Below are 17,580 nucleotides of genomic sequence, written 5' to 3'. Positions count from 1 at the left end.
AATTCTAAAGTTGACACGAAAGGATAAATGCATGAGAACTGCTTTAGAGCTTCTGGGGGGAAATGTGGGGGTTTGTACTGTCAGATACTAAACTGTATTACAAAGGTACTACTATTTAAATAATTTGATATTGGCACAAATATACACGTAAGATCAAAGAAACTAAACTAAAAATCTAGAAAAGTAACCATTAATTTATGAGATTTAATATTTTATAAAAGTGACATTACAAATCAATATGGCAAGGATGGACCAATTAATCAGTAATAGGATACTGGTCTCTCCACTTTAAGAGAAAAACAGTATATATCTATGTCATACTGCCATCAAAATAAATCCCAAATGATTTGTGTAAAGAAATATACTTTGAAATGAACTACTAATGGGTTAGAAAAAAATAATAGAATTTTTCAAATTTTGGGATACAGAAGGTCTTCCTAGGGAAAAACAAATTCAGACGCCCTAAAAGAAAGGTATGTTCAACTTAGCAATATGGAATAAACACACATAAACACAATGAAAGGCAAGCAACAGAGTAAAGGATACATACACTACACATAATGAAGAGTTAGTGTCCAGAATACATTTTTAAAAATCTCATAATGCAATTTTAAAAAGGCAAATAAGTAAAAAGAAAAAGAGAACAGAATGAGTAGTTCAGAGAATTACAAACAGTTATAACATGTGAAAAGATGATCAATCTTTTTTAGTTTGTAAACAGTGAGATAGCATGTCCCCCCACCCTCCTGTCAGAGAAGTTTGTCTCCCCACAAAGTAAACATTATCACTGATGTATGTTCCTCTTCCCAAAGAGGAAATGGGAGCACAAAGAGCACCTTGTCTCAAGTTGCACAGCAGTTAGGTGGTACAGCCTAGATTCATTCCAGGAAGTCAGCCCCAGAATCTGTGCTCTTATCCACTTTCTTATACCACTAAACACTTGTCCAGAATTAATACTCACATGTGTGTACCAGGTATTTTGCTACGTTTTGCAGTGTTGTTCATACCGATAGAGAATTGCACGCAATCAGTTGAGAAATCATTTAGTAAATAATGACATTGTCATAATAAGGTAGATAGATGTGTGTGTTCAATCAGGAGGTGTCTATTACAATGTTTTTTTACTTTTAAAAACAAGTTGAACACTAATAAATTTGATTTGTTTTCTCTAAAAAAATAAAGCATGTGAAAGGTTACACACCAAAGTGCTACCACATCACAAGACAAAATAGAGGAAAGTAAGCTACAAATTTATTTTCTGAAAAATCTGTATTACCTGAATTGTTACAACAAATATTATTTTTGCAGTTCAAGTGGCCAACTTAAAAAAATTATCTTCATCTCCTTTAGGAAAATTACATGACTTTTGTTAACAATTAGCAGAAAAATGAAATATCTTCCTATAATTATTTCAAAATAAAGCTTTTTAAAAAGAAAGGAATGGTATATGTAGTTATAAACAACTAGGGCACTTTGCTTGGCAGACCCAATTTTGCCATTCCAAGTTCTCTTGTATATAAAATGAGGGGTTTAGAGATGATCTAATGGCTCTTCCAAGTTGAATATCCAAAAACTATACCAGTAGAAAATACAGACTCAAACACGTGTTGTACAAACAGGCAACTAAAAACTAAAATAATCAAGGGGTGCTATCTACTAAACAGGCAACTAAACTAAAATAAATGTGCTATCTACACATCTAATACATGTTTGATTATAAATTTTTATTTCCACAACTACAGCTTATTCAATTTTAAGTAAAATAATTTATGGGATGCTGGAAGGAAACAATATATAGGGTTTATGGATTGAAAAGCTACCTAGAAAGTAAATTACTATAAATTAGAAATGACATATTGAGATTTTGCTTTTTGATTGTTTCTGCCTCTTAATTTTAAAAAGGTTTGGAAAAGGATGAATCTCCCAGTCTAGAGGGGAAAGAAAGGACAAAACAGCAAGAAGTCCCTTGAGAAGGTTAATACAAAACCAAGTACATTTTGTGCGCTTCTAGCACCAGGGAGAGACACCACCCAAGCCTGTGGCCAGATGTAACCACACAACTAGTAAAACGTAGGAGGAAAGTCCGATGTGAAAGACACCCAGAATACAAAGTAAGAGAGCTGACTTTTGCCTCACCTCCTCCACTAAGTAACTGTATGACTTTGGATAAGGCACTTGAAAGCTCTATCTAGGACTCAAATGTACTCATCTGAAAAATACTGAAGACACAAAATTTAATGGAATTTCAAGTAGAGAGAAATAAGCTTTAGGTAATCCCACTGAACCAAGCTTTTATGCTTTGAAATAAACTCTCTCCCCTCCATGTATCTTGGCCAGGATTTTCATTTATGGAAAAATAATTTTTATTTCATAAACCAGTCAACTAATATTAAAATAAAAATAAAATGATGAATTAAAACACTAAGAGCCATAGCCCTGTCTGGGGTGGCTCAGTGGACTGGGTGTCATCCTGCAAACTGGAAGGTCACTAGTTCAACCCCCAATCAGGGCACACGCCAGGGTCGGGGGGCAGATCCCTGGTTGGCGGTGTGCAGGAGCCAACTGAGACCAGTGTTTGTCTCGCACATCCATGTTTCTGTCCCTCTTTTTCTCCCTCTCTTCCTCCTCTCTAAAAACAAATAAAATCCTTTAAAAAAAAAAGAAGGTTTATGTAATTACAAGACACAGAAATAAGTGTTTTTAAACAATAGATGTTTTAAAATGGAAATAGGGAAGTAAATTCAATGACTTTTTGGATGCGGTAGGGGATTATGACACAGAGTGATGTGTTTTTGACTCAGTAGTTAATTTTGGAAAAAATTTCATTTTCACATACATGATCTAATTCTCACAGTGACTTGGTAAAAATGTGCTATCCCCTTATAAAAGATGAAACTGAGGCCAAGTGGTGACCCAGCCTTTAAGTGTTAAGGACACAATTAAAGTAAGATAGTCAACTTAAAAACCCATGCCCTTTCAAACATGGTAAGATAGAAACTATGATAACTAAAGTCACTATTGTATATCTTTGGGTAAAAAGTGCAAATGTTCAAAAAGTAAAAATGACATTATTTTTTCAAAAGCTTAAATTCTACAGGAAATTTCTACCTCATTGCCCGAGTTATTATTCTCTATATCACCTGCAACTAATGCTATATAACACAGTGTAAATTCTGACACACATAATAATGCTTTAGAATCACCAAAAATCTCACCTACTGTGTAATAAGAGCACAAAATAAAAATCACATACTCAGAATCATACCCCCAAATTCCTTATTAGTCATCAAGTGCTGTATACATGGCTCTGAGCTTAGAATACTATTCAAAAGATATGTATAAAAATACATTAGAGCCCTGGCTGGTGTGGCTCGGTGGACCAAAGGGTCACTGGTTCGATTACCAGTCAGGGCACATACTTGGGTTACAGGCCAGGTCCCCAGTGGGAGGAGCATGCGAGAAGCAACCACACACTGATGTTTCTCTCCTTCTCTGCCTCCCTTCCTCTCTCTCCAAACATAAATAAATAAAATATTTTTTAAAAATACATTATAAAAGGTAAAGTACTGCAGCCGCTGTAGAAAACAATTTGGTGGGTCCTCAAAAAGTTATATACAGAATTAGCGTATAATCCAGCAATTCCACTTCTGAGTACATACAGAAGGAACTGAAAGCAAGGATTGTTAACAGATACTCGTAAACCAGTATTCATAGCAGCATTATACCCAATAACCAAAAAAGGAAATAACCCAGTGTCCATCAGCAGATGAATAGATAGAAAAAATGCAGTGTGTGTGTGTTGTGTGTTATATATACACACACACATATATAAATATTTATATACACAAACACAAAACTGATACATGCCACAATGTGGATAAGCCTTAAAAACATTATGCTAAATAAAGAAAGGCCATCACAGACAAATATCATATGATTCCATTAATAATGAGTTATCTAGAATAGGCAAATTCATTGACAAAAAAAGCAGAAGTTCCTAAGGGCTGGGGTCAAGAGAATGAGGAGTTATCCAACTAATCAGTATTCAACAATAATTAGTCTTTTAGAGGAGGGAATAGTTAGTTAAACAAACAAACAAACAAACAAACAAACAAATAGGCAAGACCTAGCCCAGTGGCTCAGTTAGTTGGAGCACTGTCTCCTACACCAAAAAAAGGTTGCAGGTTCAATTCCCAGTCAGGGCACATACCTTGGCTGCAGATTTACTCTCTGTTCAGGAAGCCTAATGGGAGACAATCCATGTTTCTCTCTCACATCAATGTTTTGTTTTGTTCTTTTCTCTCTCGCGCTCCCTACCCGCCTACCCTGCCTTCCTCTTGCTCTAAAATCAATAAACATATCCTCAATGAGGATTTAAAACAAAAAGTCAAAAAAGCACATTTAGCCTCTCTTATCAAGAAAACTAACTGGTTATTCTAATTGCATTTAGTGCACTAATAACACTTATTACTCCATCTATATAAACAGGTTCTAACTTTATTAATAAAGTTAGACAGTTGGCCAATGAAGGTTTCTGCCATTCTAACAGTTCTCCCTTATCTTTATTCAGGGAACACCAAGTAGTTATTAAGCTCTTACTATGTTTCAAATTCTAGTATAGGTCTTTGGGATACATTGATCGATCATAACCAGTAAAAATCAATGCCCTGCAGTCTAACTTTTAACTGGGAGATCTAAACGAAATCATAATAAATCAGTAAATTAACTAATGATATAAGGAGATAATGCTTTAGAAAAAGAAGGTACCAGAGATGGGACTGCAGTCTGAAGGGGCCAGCTGGAGCAGGTTTCATGAAAATCTAAATGGGCCAGTTGGAGTAGGCTACACTTAAAGGAGGTGCCTGAATAAGCCCTGCGAATATCTGAGAAAAGGACAGACCAGGCATAAAAAAGTCAGCAGAGAGGCCCCAAGCAGGGAACATGCCTGAAGTTTTTGAAGAACTGCAAATTCGGAATGGTTGGAACAGAACAAGAGGAAGGACAGTTAAGATAAGAACATAGATGTGCCCTGAACAGTGTGGTTCAGTTGGCTGGGTATCATCCCACAAGGTGAAAGGTTGCTGGTTTGATTCCCAGTCAGTGCACATGCCTAGGTTGTGGGTTTGGCCTCCAGTTGGTGCACGTGTCAGAGAGAGCCAATCAATGTTTCTCTCCTTCCCTTTTTCCCTTCTTTCCCCTTCTATCTAGAAACAAGTGGATAAAATCTTACAAAATAAATAAGTAAAAGGACAGAGATGTGGTGGGTCCAGGATCCTGTAAGGATTCATCACAGGCCAATAGAACAACTTTGGCTTTCTTTGCAAAATAAATGAAGAGAACTGAAGATTTTTAAATAGAGAAATGGCATAGGCTTGACTTACATTTCAAAAGATCCCTCTGGATTCCACTTCCAGCATAATAAGAGTGTAAGGAGTTCAATAAACCCATTCCCCAGTGAAACTGGTGAAAATTACTTAAAACCAACCATTTCAAGTATCTGGAAATGATCCTAAAGGCCTAAGACAAATGAAGAAACATTATTCAAGAAAATGTATTAAAACTCAGGAAAAACAGCAAGACTACCACACAGGGGTGTCTATGGCCCATGGAACGAATGCAGCCCAGGATGGCTGTGAATACGGCACAACACAAAATTATAAATTTACTTAAAAGATCATGAGATGTTTTTGTGATTACGTGTCACAATGTATTTAATGTGTGGCCCAAGACAACTCTTCTTGCACTGTGGCACAGAGATGCCAAAAGGCTGGACACCCTGCATGGTATCTGAACCAAAACCTGTTCTCTCTCTCCTTTCTTTCCCCTTCCAGCTCAGTGAAACTGCAACTTCACTCCGCACTGGTATAGCCATACACACAGGCTGCCCTTTCACCAGGCTACCAGTCAGAATGCGCAGGACACCAGCACTTCTCCTCCTGCCCAAAGCTACCTGATGCTAATGCTAAGTTCCAGGTAAGTGCAGCCAGTAGGCGGGGGCTCCCCCCTCCCACCCAACTGCCATGCATGGGAAAGAATCCCTATGCTGCTGCTGCATGTTGAAACACTAGGACCTGGACTGCCCTCCGCCCAACTACTTTATAAAGCAGAGCTCTCACACCAGGCAAGGCAAAGCGGGAAGACCTGAGACTAACGTATACCAATCCGAGAGTCACTGAACTGGGGTATCTGCCACACAGAGTGGAAAGAGCACCGCTGCATCTGCTATGCAACTCCAGAGTCAGAACCAGAGATTGTGCTGGGAAGGTGAAGTGTGCCGTCAAACAGACAGCTCTGAATCTCTTCCAAAGGAATAGACTTCCTATGCACCAGGGTATGAAGTTCATGCCTAAGGGCAATCTCAAAATCAAGAAGCTTGTGATGAAAAACAACTGGGAGAAGACTCTGATTCAGGCTAAACTACACACCAGTAGTTGGCAAGAGAGAATAAGGAGAAGCAGAGAATAAGACATCTAGGATGAGCCCTCCTGGGGTCAGAACATACTTCAAAGCTCTGATCTCAAGAGCTATCTCTTCAAGTGAGCTCGAATTTCTTTTGGGTCAAGTTGAAAGTTGAGAAGCAATTTGTGTCCTAGGGCATTGTTGAAAACAAGGAGGCTGTCAGCTGGCTATTAACATCTGGGTGCAGTCTAGGAAAGAGACAGTGGAAGAGAGCCCTGAGGAAAACACTGTCACGGGCGGGGCGGGGCGAGGCCGGTGGCGCACATGGGCACACCCAAGTCTGTGGCCCTCAGGGACAACAGGTGCTTAATACTGGAGAGAGGAACAGACTTCACTCCAATAAGCTACCCAATCACTAAACAAATAAGCAAATAACAATAACAAGCCCTGGGAGGGGTGAGAGGAGAGCACTACTCATAGCTGCTATATAAAATAAAATGTCCAATTTCCAACTAGAAATCATGTGCTACACAAAGAAACAGGAAAGTATAACCCATGTACACCAGGAAGAAAGCAGGCAACAGACACAGCCTGTGAGAGCCACCAGATGTTGGATTTAACAAAGGCTTCAAAGGAACCATTTTAAATATGTTCAAAGAACTAAAGGAAACCATGATTAAAGCAGTCAAGTGTAATGAAAATGTCACATCAACTACAGAATTTCAATAAAAAGATAGATATTGAAGAGAAGTGGAAATTCGGGAGTTGGAAAGTGCGACTGAAAGTCACTAGGGGTGCCACAGTGTGTTTTCACTGGTGAGAATGAACGAGTGCAGCTGAAGGAGGCAGATCAATAGCAAGTGTGCAGTCCACAGTTGGGGGGGGGGCGGAGAACAGAGAAAGATGAACAAAGCTTCGGAAATGTAAGCACCAGTAAGTGCATCATATACACATAATGGGAATACTGGAAGAAGAAGAAAGGAAAAGGAAAAATACTTAAAGAAATGATGGCTGCATAAAAATTAAGAACTATAGCTACACAAAATACTTCGTATACATAATGCTGAACAAAGAAAGCAAAAAAGAATATAACTGTGCTTGTATAACTTCATATAAATTTCAACAGTACTGAAACTATAAAGACTGTATTTTGGGGATGCACAGAAAATAACAGATCTCAGTAAGGACAGTGAATGCCTCTGGGTGAAGGGGAGAGGAGGGCATTACGAACCAGAAGTATTTTGGGGGTGAGGGGAGAATCTGAGGTACTTGAAGTGTTCTCCTCTTTCCCATTAAATTTTGTTCAAAGCATCCTCATGAACAAACCCGCCTGACTCTGAACTAGCTGAAATTATTGATTTTACTTCAGAAGCATATGGTGACAGAACTTTGATCGAAATCAGGTGTTTTCCAAAGACAAGGTACAACCGTGGGAATAACTGCAGTAACCCAGGCCCTATGACAACTATTTTCCAAATGAAGAGTCACCAACGAAAAACCCTCCAAACCTCCCACACCAGTATACTCTGTAATTCCCACCTCAATCCAATTCCTAATAAACACACTGGGCAACATTAGGCAAAATATCATTATATGCTCCCCCTCACCCCCAGCCCCCAATTCCAGCTCTCCACTTTTGCTAACATCTCTTCCAACGCAGAACCAAGGCTCAAGAAGTTGACTCACACCTGAAAAGAAAGAAAATTAAAAAAACAACAAACAGCAGGTGAGAGAGCCCTTGGGGGAATGAATGCAAGGGCTGCGAAAATTGAGGAAAGGGCACTGGTCCCAATCGGGATGGCCTCAGGAGCCCAAACTGCCTGGGGCCAAACGGTACTCCTTTCCCGGTCTGCTCAGATCTAAGAAAGGCCTGGTCTCTCTCCTCCACCTAGCACCAGTGGCCTCCACGGCTGCAGTGTCAAGTCTTAGCCTCTTAGCCTGGAATCCCAGTGCCTCATTTTCCGTCTCAAGCAGATGGCAGCAGCAGTCAAGCCAAGCCCTGAGAACAAGACAAGATCTAGGCCAGTGTCCTCAAGCTGGGGTCCAGACCAGTAGGGCTCCCATGCAGGTGGACGCACAGAGCAGTGAAAAAGCAGAGTGTGTCACCAAAGTGGAGGGAGAAGCCCCAAACCAGCAGCCTGGAGCCACACAGAGCCAGCTCCTCCAGGGTGAGCAGCTATTCTAGATCTCGGGGTGGCACTGCCTGCTCCCTCCTTTAGGCAGGATATAGACAGCTGGCTGGCGGTCAGGAGTCCTGGAGCAGCACTAAAATACAGGTAGGTTCCTGGGGTCCTTTCTGTGGTCACCCTGGCTATAAAACAAGGATGAGCTCTCCTGCAGAAGAACCTTTCAGTCCCATATGGCTACCCAGGACCTTGGCCTGAAACATATGGATTTTGTCCCTGTTTAGACCGTCTCCAAAGTTCAAAATGGCCAGCAAGCCCACAATGTGGGACTCATACCACAAGACACAAGGTCAGCTGGCCAAAAGATCTCAAGAAGGAGACCCAGTCCTGAGGGACTTCAGCACTGCTCAGGCCAGTCCTGTGAGTGAGGAGGAAGGCACCAAGGCCCAGGCCAGAAAGGCCAAGAAGCAGCAGGATCAAAGTTGCACAGACCAGAGGAGGGTGGTGGGGCAGACACAGATGCAGGCTGTACTCTGCCTGGCAGTTGCCTATGGTGAGAGGAGGGATCTGGGTCTCTACAGAGTCCCCCATTGCCAGATGACACCCCCAACTCCAATGTCAAGAGTGGAGCTACATAAAGTAACACAATTTGTTGGATTTCACAAGGATAAAATCAAATGTTAAACAATATCAACATATAAGTTGCAACAGGAGTGGTACAGGATAAATGCTATAAGGTCCAACTGTGACAGCAATATGAATGATTCCATTTCCGTGTTCACTATGACCCACTAATTCCACTTCCCTGTATCTTTCTTAGAGAAACAGTTGCCCATTTTAATGAGCAGGCATACACAAACAACTCCAGCAGTGTTTGTAAGAGCAAGAAACCAGAAATATGCCACCAATAGGAAATGGCAAAATTATGGTATACCAATAAAATGAACTAAGGTGAATCTGTACATACAAGCACATTGAAGGAAAAAAGCTAACTGCAGTTACTGTATAACATTTTTATATTAAAAAAAGGAGCCAGATATCTTCTATATATACAAATACAATTACGTATTCAAAGCCATAGAAAAAGTTATAAACAAGCTGGTAACAGTGGTTATATCTACAAAAACAGTAAAGGAAATGGATGAACTGGAAACTTGAGCCTCTCCTATGATCAAACATTTCTTCTATAAGAGCAAATTAATTTTCAAAAATAACTTTTTAAGGATATTAAACTTCGAATTCTCTGAGTGCAAACACTGCATCTACTATATTCGACACTGTACCATGGGCAAATGTACAGAGCAAATCATAGGTTCTCACAACTCTGGGGAAAAGCGTACACAGAAGACTGGTTCAAAAGAGGATGAGTTTTTCTCCTGGTAGGGTGGCTATGAGCAGTTTTTTCCTTTATTTTGCCCTATCTTCCGATTTTTAGAATAGGAACATTTACATCTCTAATGGGAAAGACTATTTTAAGTTAGTTAAAAGTCAAGTACAATAAAAAAAATGAAAAGAATAAATGAAGAGATTAAAAAATCGTTTGAATGTATAATTAAAGAATCTGCATCAACCTGTTTCCCATTAGTTGATGCTCTCTCAGAAGAAGGCTAGGAGTTTAAAAAATTCAAGGCTAAGCCTGATAGTATTATGAGTAAGATAAAAATCAAATTGCACAAAATCAAAGCAGAGACTAATTAGTGTACTGATTAGTTCTTTACCATACTTGCACTGGTTGCCAACAGACACTGCCTACATCAATGTGTTTTTCACTGGGCCACACCAGCCAGGGCCATCAACGTGTTTTTCAATTCAGCAAAAGAAACCAAAAACCAACAAAACACATCTTACTAGGGGGAACATGCACGGCAGAAAGGTAAGCATATTTCAAGGTTTTTGAGGACTCACCCAGAGACCTTTCTGAAACAGATGCCGCCAGGCATCAAAAGCTAAAACTTTACTAGTCACTCTAGTCACTCTGGACTGAAGACTCAGTCCTTTAGAGATGCTTCTCTACATTAACTTATAATATACAAGTAGGAACATGTATGGTAGAAAAAATTAATCCAAAGAGAAATACTAAAGAGCAAGGGCCAGTCTCATTCTCTCAGAATTTTGTTTTAAATTAAGGTTTATTTAACATGGTTAAATGTGACTTCTTTAGAAAGTCAATTCTATCTCCCAGTCACTTAAGATTCTATAACCTCTTAAATTCTGATCCCAGATTACATGCTTCCAAACAAATGCTCCTCTTCTACCAAGATCAGCTCCAATCCATCTACCCCCAAGTTCTTTCCTACTACCACTACTCCGGTCTTTCCACTTCATGGTAATAAGCACTGACTAATGAGGAAGGCCATCTTTCCAAATTTTTGGCTGAGTGTACATGGGACAGCAGAGGAAAACAGGGTTCATGAAGAAGGAAAGGTAAGAGGTATCTGGATGGTGATTTTTTAATGAAAAAGAAGTATATTTTAAACATTAATGCTAAACAAACACAGGAATCAAGCTTATTGTAATTTCTACCTAGAACTGTCAATACTATATACTTGATTTCTAGATACATTACCATGTAGCCTATGTGGGATAAAATTAAAAGATTACTTAAGATTTTTAAGAGGCCTACATACAGAAATGATAGTTATTAATTCTCATAAAAATAAGACAAAAATTACTGTTTCAATTTGGTTAGTTCTTCCATGTCTACATGTGTGTTTTACTTTTATCGTGACTCAGTAAAATCTAGAATAATGGTTTTACACTATAGAGCCAAGTAAAAGTAGTACACACTTCAGAATTCTGTTACACGTATACCTATTTATTCCTATGAACTAGTTTCAAGCAGAAAATGTTAAGGTAACTGTATTTCTGTGGACAGTCTCAAAAGGAATATATGTGTCCACATGTTTTAAACAATAAAATATTTTATAAACAAAAGACCATTGTTACATGTCATAAAGAATGATGCTAAAAAAAAAGCTTTAAATCCATATAACAATGTAAACCTATTCGACCAACTCAAAGGCTGGGTCTCTGAAGTGCTTGTATTATTAATTTCTAAATTACACATAAGTATGCTCCGTACACATGCTTCAAAATAAATTTTAAAGTCCATGATCAACTATAACTGAAGCAATTTAGAAAAAACATAGTCACCATTAATAGCCAAAATGGTCTATTTAAATAATTATATATTTCAAAGGGCTTCATGGAATTTAAATCTATAGGTTTAAAAAAATGACTAAAAAGTGTGTACATGCAAATTCTGAGGAAATGAAGGATATTCTGGTTCCTTAACTGGAATGGAAAACATGTTAACTGAGTAAGAGGCTCTAAACCAGGTGTCAGCTGATATTCTTTGTAAAGGGCCATATACTAAGCATTTTACACTCTGTGGGCCATACTCACTTGCAATCAAGAAACTATGATGCTGAAATGCAAAGGCACTTATGACAATACCTATATAAATGTGTGGCTGTGTTCCAATAGAACTTTATCGATAGACTTTGAAATGTAAATTTCTTTTAATCTTCTCATGCCAAAAATATTCCTCTTTTTGTGTTTTTAACCACTGCAATATGTAAATACCACACTTAGGCCTTACAAAAACAAGTAGCAGGAACCCCCGCTCTAAATGAACAGGAAAGCCTCACAATTTTGAGTGTAGGTCTACACGTTAGACTTCTTTCAAATCCGTTTCTCTTAACCTTCTCTGGGGGAAACCTTTTGAGCATTGTATTAGGCAAACGATTTCTCTCCACTCTAGGCATTTACTTTTACTGGCCCTGCAGAGCTGGCCCTACCATGCCACGAGAAACTCCTAGCACTATGTTAATATATATTAACAATTCTTTCTGTATCTTCATACTGAAATATAAAATTTCAGAAACTTGAGTTAAACTGTGGAACAGGCTTATTTTCCAATTAGACTAAATTTAGGAAGTACAGTATCTGAGAAATACTGATATAAAATACCTACCATATGACAACTACAAAAAACCAACACCATTTTGAATAATACATGTTAAAGTATTAAGTAAAACTGTCCCCAATGATGTTAATCAACACTTATTAAACATTTACAAAATGTTCCTGATGTTGAAGGCCTCAGTAAACTTCTAAATAATCATACTATTTGTATATAAAAATACAAAGAATGAGAAAATTTCCTACAAATTTAAATTTGGGTACAGTTTCAAAAGAAAAAATATTGGAAATGCCAAAAGAGTAGTAATAAAAATTAAATATGAACAAAAAATACATAGAGGCAGAAGGATGGAAAAAGGAAGAAGAGAAAGAAAGAGAATAAAAAGAAATGATCAAAATAAACCAGTAAGCACCATTTAACCAGTTACAATCTCCACACCATTTTTTCAATCCAGTCATGGTCTTCCACAGAAGTATGCAACCATTACCTTCAATTAGAATGACTGCAAAAACTACGGTGTAGTTGAAGTCCCCACCCTATTAATGGGGCAGGGACTTCAAGAATCAGGCTGGTGATAGTAATAATGTGTTTGTATAATAACATGCTTTAGATAACTATAAACAAAGATACTATACTTACAACACGTAAAAGTGTCTAAGCTTTGATATCGGCTTATACTTACATTGTACATGCACTTATTCACCAATATTTTGGGACTAGGAAAATTATGGTAAATTGTAACACCTGTAATACTTTTAGAAACTTTAACATATAGGAATTTTTTAAAAAAAGAAAATCCTGCTTTAAAGCAATAGAAGTATATAAAATTTATACATTAACAAAGCAGAAATCTACATCAAACCAAGAACCACAGAATAACTAGACTGAAGTGTCTGATTAACAACCCAGACTACAACTTAATTAAGTGAAAAAAAAAATGTGCTCAAGCAGCAAAATTAGATTTGTAAGATTTAGTCTCCAAACCAAAGACAAATAAATTAGCCTTACAATAAAGAACAAGGATAAGTATATACTGCTCTGTATGCAGTAGGTACTTAAAAATATAGTGAAGGACCAGAGAAAGAGAGAGAGGGGAAACAAAAGGGGACTAGATCATAAGCTTAATACCAAAATCTGAGTGAAAAACCCCTACAGATCATTCACATGAAAATATAAATAAAAAATTCTAAATATAATGTTAATTCAACAATATTAAATAAACTAAGTAGTTTTGCTAGAAGTATAAGGACTTCACGATAGAAAATATTATTTATCAACTCTAACTGTCCAAACAAAAAGCTGTCCATCTGAAGAAACACTAAAAAGTTACTTCATAAAACCCGTATCTTGTCCTTATAAAATTTCTTAATAAACTTGGAATAAAAACATTAGTCTAGCCCTGGCTGGTGTAGCTCAGTGGATTGAGCGCGGGCCTGCAAACCACACGAACCTGGTTCGATTCCCAGTCAGGGCACATGCCTGGGTTGCAGGCCAGTTCCCGGCAGGGGACACACCAGAGGCGACCATACATTGATATTTCTCTCTCTCTCCTTCCCTTCCCCTCTAAAAATAAATAAATAAATAAGATATTAAAAAAAAAAAAACCATTATCCTATAACATGGTAATGGAGGTCTACCCCAATACATTCTGATGATGGAACGTTAAAGAAATTTCACCAAAATCAGGAGTAATATATAAAGCTATAATTACTATTATTCCAGAACTTATTGCCAATACTAAAAAAATTTTAGTTAAGAGCCCTGGCTGGTGTAGCTCAGTGGATTGAGCACCGGCCTGCAAACCACATGATCCTGGTTTGATTCCGGTCAGGGCACATGCCTGGGTTGCAGGCCAGTTCCCAGCGGGGGGCCCATTAGAGGCAACCATACGTTGATGTTTCTCTCCTTCTCTCCTTCCTCTCTAAAGATAAATAAATAAAATCTTTAAAAAATTTTAATTAAGAATAATTATCTGTAGGACTTCCAGCCAAGACGGAGGCATAGGTGGAAACACTGTGCCCCTTCCTACAACTAAATTTAAAGACAGTGAAATTTTAGAAACAAAGACGCGGCCAAAACAGTGAAAATTGAACTGTACGGAAGTCCAACAACAACGAACCACTCAGCCAGACTGGTAAGAGGGGCAGAGTTAGCGGTGGAGTGGGGTCGAGCTGGAAAGATCGATCCATCTGACCGACCCAGGAGCAGAGGCGGTTGGTGGATCCCAGGCGTGGGGTGGCAACGCGCAGACTGAGTGAGGGCGCAGGGCGGCTGGCTGACTGTGGTCACACATTCGAAGGCAGAGAAACCAAGCGAAGGAGCGAACAGTGAGACAGACCCTGCAGGCTAGGGCCCCAGCAACGGGAATTAGAGCCTGAAAGCACCAACTGGAAAGACTTTCTCGGGGTCAAGGGGCCGGGAGAGGCTCCCAGGCTCACAGAGAGTTCTCTGGAGAGACCCACAGAGTCCTGGAGAGTACTTGGGCCCACACATCTGGGAACCAGCACCAGAGGGGCCCAATTTGCTTGTGGGAAGCTGCAGAGTAGACAAAAATCAGAGAGAGAGCACGGAGCGGAGCAAAGCGCCATTTTTTTCCTCTGACCCCGCCCCCACATACAGCATCACAACCCAGTGACTGGGTTGCCCGGCCCTGGTGAACACCTAAGGCCCCGCCCCTCATACATAACAGGTGCGAACAGACCAAACATTATGACTCAAGAACAGCTCAAAGGCCCAGAGCCTATAATTCTAAGTGACCAAGAAATAGCCAGCCTTTCAGATGCACAGTTCAAAACACTGGTGATCAGGATGCTCACAGAATTGGTTGATTTTAGCCACAAATTAGAGGAACATATGAAGGCTAAACTGATTGAAATGAAGGGAAAAGCACAGGAAACCAATAGTGATGGAAAGGAAACTGGGACTCAAATCAAGAGAGTGGACCAGAAGGAAGAAAGAAACAACCAAACAGAAAAGAAAGAAACAAGAATTCAAAAAAATGAGGAGAGGCTTAGGATCCTCAAGGACATCTTTAAATGTTCCAACATCCGGATTATAGGGGTACCAGAAGGGGGAAAGAAACAGCTACCAGTGGAAAATGTATTTGAACAAATAATAAAGGAGAACTTCCCCAGTCTGGCAATGGAAATAGACTTCCAGGAAATCCAGGAAGCTCAGAGAGTGCCAAAGAAGTTGGACCCAAGAAGGAACACACCAAGGCACATCATAATTACATTAGCCAAGATGAAAATGAAGGAGAGAATTCTAGAAGCAGCAAGAGATAAGGGGACAGTCACCTACAAAGGAGTGCCCATCAGATTGTCAGCGGATTTCTCAAAAGAGACCTTACAGGCAAGAAGGGGCTGGAAAGAAGTATTCCAAGTCAGGAAATCCAAAGACCTACATCCAAGATTGTTCTATCCAGCAAAGCTTTCATTTAGAATGGAAGGACAGATAAAGTGCTTCTCAGAGAAGGTCAAATTCAAGGAGTTCATCATCACCAAGCCCTTATTATATGAAATGTTAAAATAACTTATCTAAGAAAAAGAAGATAAAAAATATGAACAGTGAAAGGACAGCAAACTCACAGTTATTAACAACCACACCTAAAACAAAAGCAAACCAAGAGGACAGCTAGATCGGGAGTGGAACTATAGAAATGGAGATCACGTGGAGGGTTAGCAACAGGGGAATGGGAGGAGGAGAAGGGGGGAGATGGTACAGAGAATAAGTAGCATAGATGGTAGGCAGAAAACAGACAGGGGGAGGGCAGGAATACTATGGGAAATACAGAATCTAAAGAACTTGTGACACATGGACATGAACGAAAGGGGGGGAATGATGGGGAAGGGGTGTGCAAGGTGGATGGGAGTGAAGGGGGGGAATGGGACAACTGTAATGGCATAATCAATAAAATATACTTTTTAAAAAGAAATATTTTATGTAAAGAGCAAATCAAAAGACAATGTAGAATACAAACACAAATTACCAATATCATAATGAAAGGGGATTTTAGTACAATAACATAAATAGTGAAAACATAAATGAGATTATAAACTGTACGCCAATATATTTAACAAAAAGGAAATGCCTAGATTCTGCAAAAACACATTTCTAAAAGTGACACAAGAATAAATAGAAAATCTAGATTGTCATCTATATGTTAATGTAACTTAATTTATATTTAAAAACCTTCCCAGATGGCTTCACAGGTGAATCCTCCAAATATTTAAAAAATAAATAGCAAACTTATAGAAGCTCTTTTAGAGAAGAGTGGAAAAGGAAATACTACCAAAGACATTTTACGAGGCTACATATTCTATTAGTATAACCTGACACAAACATTATAAGAAAATTAATGAACAAGAACCCTTATGAACACAGACACAAAAATTCCTTCAAAATTAACAAATATATTAAAGGAAATTATACCATGACTGTCATTATCCCAGGAATGCAAAGTTAATATTCAAAAGTTAATATTCAAAAGTGAATCAGTGATATTCACTACATTAATGGAATAAAAAGAATCATGTTCATCTCAAAAGACACAGAAAAGGTATTTGACAAGATGTAACATCTATTCATGATAAAAATTCCCAGCAAATCAGAAATAAAAAGAAACTTTCCCTATCTGATAAAGAGTATCTATAAAAAACCTACAGTTAAGATCACCCCTGATGGTAAACTCTCTTCAAAAGTCAAGAACAAGTCAAAAGCCTCTGCCTGCAGCTTACCTATTTGACTTTTTACTAGAAGTCTAACCAGCGCAGTAAGACAAAGAAAGAAAAAGAGAAGAGGCACATGAGGAGAGAGGGGAGGACAGGAGAGAAAAGAAAAAAAGAGAAGGAAGGGGGTAGGGAGGAGAGTCAGAAGGGGAGAGTGGGAAAGAGGAAAAAAAGAAAAGACTGGAAAAGAACTATGGTATTTTTGCTGTGTATAATGTGTACTTTTTTGCCCAAATTTTTGAGGGAATTACTTTTTGAGGGGCACATTATACATGAGTAGTACCTGATATACCTTGTATCTGTTCTTGTGTCCTGTAATTATTTGTTACATAAAATTTCTTATACCATAATGTTCAAAAATAAATGCTAAAATTCCTTCATAACACAAAAAACAAGTATCTAA

General features: G+C 38.6%; 1 protein-coding gene and 1 pseudogene across 6 annotated transcripts in view; both read right to left on the bottom strand.

Annotated features, from left to right (window-relative positions):
• CNOT4 (CCR4-NOT transcription complex subunit 4) overlaps nt 1-17,580 on the bottom strand; it is a 145,104-nt gene that overhangs the window by 84,295 nt on the left and 43,229 nt on the right. The window lies entirely within an intron of this gene.
• On the bottom strand, nt 8,366-9,116 carry LOC118989200 (insulin-like growth factor-binding protein 3 receptor; annotated as a pseudogene).

The sequence above is a fragment of the Sturnira hondurensis genome, unplaced genomic scaffold (assembly GCF_014824575.4).
Source record: "Sturnira hondurensis isolate 20B ecotype Veracruz unplaced genomic scaffold, ASM1482457v3 Scaffold0006437, whole genome shotgun sequence".
Classification (NCBI taxonomy): Eukaryota; Metazoa; Chordata; class Mammalia; order Chiroptera; family Phyllostomidae; genus Sturnira; species Sturnira hondurensis.
The sequence above is the reverse complement of the archived record's forward strand: the minus strand, read 5'-3'. Positions and strand labels throughout refer to the sequence as shown.